Here is a 3,323-nt window from a genome sequence, read left to right as displayed (position 1 = left end):
AAATTAGCAAGTTTGGTGACATCAAGTGTCAGTGCCTATTAGCTGAAAATAAGTACTCTTAAATAGCAAAATCTGGTCAGGGGATGCCACTTTTAATCGAAAAAAATAAATGTCAATCAAGAGCTTTATACAGCCAAAAGGCAAATTTGTCGATTTACCAGATCATCTACTCATCAAATCTTTCATGTAGAAAAGCCGTTAAACTGCAAACTCCCCTAAAGTGCAGAACTTCTCTAAAAGAGTAATGGCATCAAATTTGGTTTTCTCTTATGGACACACCTAATTCGATATTATTTGGAGGAATGTAAACTGCAACGTAAGGGGCAGAAAAATCATATCTCTAATTCAATGATATGTGTAGAATCTACAACTTGTTGTTGCTTTATTCGCAAATTTTGGAAAATGTCTTTACCCTTTAATGCTTGAAATTTAAGTTTTAAGGGGTCTGTATTTTCTACCTTTTAAGAGAGTAATTTTCACCTTAAGAAGCAAAGACTGTATTAGCTTAAAGTAGGCTCAGCGAAACTATGTTTTTAGGATGTTTAGGCCAATGTTGCTGTCAGCGGACTTCTCACAGATTGGGATTCCGTTGAGCGGTATTTCTAGGTGTCATGCTAGCGGCTTTGCGGCACTTGTCCACGATTGCAACACGTATTTCACCACTGCAAAGAAGGGCTAAGGGACTGCTGACGTAGCTCAAGTGCCGTGCCCTTCGCTAGAGTATGATGGCTTAACCTTATGCACAAGCGAAATCAGAAAAAAGCGCATGATAAACACTGCAAGTATTACAGCACATCGATGATTCGCATCTGGATTTCCTATCTGGATTACCACATTTCAAATTAAAATGTGCTACATTTGTCGTTCACCATGCGGTATTGTAAAGTTTCGAATCCTCTCTAAATTCTCAGCAATAAAACATAGAGGAATGCATGTTGGGTGCGTGAAGGATAGCTGGGAAGCTATTTGCATGGCCCTGGGGCCATGTCTCAAATTGGAAGCATAGAATTCAAGGACAGATTTCCCAACCAAATAAAGATGCAATTGATGAGGCTAGCAAATCGCCTCCGATATTTTCGAAACGTCATGTAGGAGGCCAGCAATGCTGACTGAAAACGGAGCAAATTGGCATCAAAGTAATAAAATCTGCCACCATAAACTGTGCCAAATCACCTGACCCTGGTAAATTTTAAAATAACTTTAAGTTAGCGGTTTAGCTTTGGAAGTTGCAGCTAGGATTAATAGTGACACTTTGGGAAAAATGAAATAGCGAGTCTACACACCCAAATTTGCGCAAATGTCTGTAAAACTTATAAGTATTTAAAATACAAAAATGAAGACTTTGGTTTTCTGTCGCAAATGTCACAACTTAGTGAATATAGGTGAATCTATTTTCGTCTAGTGTTGCTAAGGTATGTTACTTAGTGGATTAACCAGCTATATTTTGACAATCAGAGGTCGTATGTGAGAATGACCTTCATGGTTCAATTGTTTGAAGAACAGTCTTTCGTACGTCATGGGCTTGAAGTACACGCCGCAGCCTAGCCCAACTTAACTGCGTCTTCCTCCTTGATCTTTATGGTAGAGAAGTTAAAGTTGTGTCAGTTGACACGTTGAAATTTGGTTTATAATGCGTCGAATGGGTAGATCTTGCCAATATATTCTCTAATAGTTATAGGCAATTACGGAATATTTGCTTCTTCATCGAGAATGCAAAATATAACCGAACGCGATAAATTTTCACGTCTGCTGATAAGATGGCAAAGAGCACACCTTTTCTGAATTAACTGCAACAGACTTGTCAAAAACTGCATGTTCTATCACGAAAGGCCTATATCGACCATTTGCATCGTCACTTACCGATGGGTCTTTACGTTCACCGATTTTAACTTTACTAAAATCTATAAATTAACAGGCAGTTGTTCGTTAATCGACTCTAAAGGTAAGCTATATTTAGCGCATTTTGCAACTACTTCTGACCTCCAACGAAATTATGGACCTCTCTGGGAACGTTACTAGATGAGAGAGCACCTTTTTGGAACCAAGTTAGGAGATATCTATGCATTCGCCATAACAATGCACAAAGTCTTCCACCAGACAAACCCATGTGGATAGCATTGTGGAGGTAGAAAAAATGGCGATATACCTAGTAATTCAGCATTGTTTATGTCAAGTTCAAGGATTGCACTTGGTGAATTCTATTTGCAATCTCTAGTGAGATGAACATGAGGGGAAAACTCAAAAAGTATTTATAACGAGCACCCAAATCATCAACATGTCATAGAATAATCGAAGAAACTGAGAAACAAGCGACCTTAGTGACGTAACTAGAGCTCTGCAACCCAAACGCAAAAGCCTAATTGCGAAAACTTAAACAGACTCGTATAACCCAGCCTTGATTTACGGCACCGTTTATGGCAAAGTATCGAGTTTCCTCCATTCGTTTTCCAGATTTAGCTTCTTGAAGCAGGCATCGCACTGGCTAATGGGGGCATTTATCGATGTGCTTGGTTGGAAAATCGTGGTTTACGTCAACATTTAAGGAGCTGAATGAAGAGGTCTAACGAATAATTAAGGAAAAACTGGTTTGCGAGATTTTTCACTTTTGTCTCCGTTTTAGCAGGAGGATCGAACATCGTAGAGCACATGTTCAACATGATGGAGAACGACCCAACTCGGTCGGAAGAGCTGATAAGAGCTAGAACGGAGGAACTGCAAAAGGAGAGAAGAGGAAGAAGGGAAATTTTATCTGTTGTATGCTGCCTCTATGAGTCTCCTGACAGCTCGATTTTCCGGCATACAAATTAAGGGTTTTCGTGACATCTAGCATCCTATAGTTTCATTTGTTTCATTTTTAAATGGACCGACAACTTTAAGCTTTGATATATTTCTTAGCGAGAAGTTGACCTTAATCTGTAATTCCATAGTTGTTATGAAAGAGGTACAGGCAGGTGTTGCAGTGGCACCTGAAACCTGGGATAAGATGTCAAACTACATTAGAGATATTGTTGGATTCGCGACCACCTCTGCATTATCCGCACCATTGCAGTATGTTCACCTCCTGAACGACTTGTACATACTCTTTGACAAGACGACTGCAAACTACGATGTCTGCAAGGTAAATTTGATTGGATATGCTTGAGGATGCCTTTGATTAAATATGCATAAGAAATTCTCAGAAAGCCGTTCCAAAATGCAGTGTACTGGTTAAAAATCAGAAAAAAATGTTAGCTTTCTAAGATTGTCCAAAATCAGTAAGGTGGAGGAAATTTCATACTTTAATTGTCTGTTTAGCATGTTTAGACAAAGTTGCTGCCTGCTTA

The sequence above is a fragment of the Echinococcus granulosus genome (assembly GCF_000524195.1).
Source record: "Echinococcus granulosus chromosome Unknown EG_S00325, whole genome shotgun sequence".
Classification (NCBI taxonomy): domain Eukaryota; kingdom Metazoa; phylum Platyhelminthes; class Cestoda; order Cyclophyllidea; family Taeniidae; genus Echinococcus; species Echinococcus granulosus.
This window is presented reverse-complemented; position numbering follows the sequence as displayed.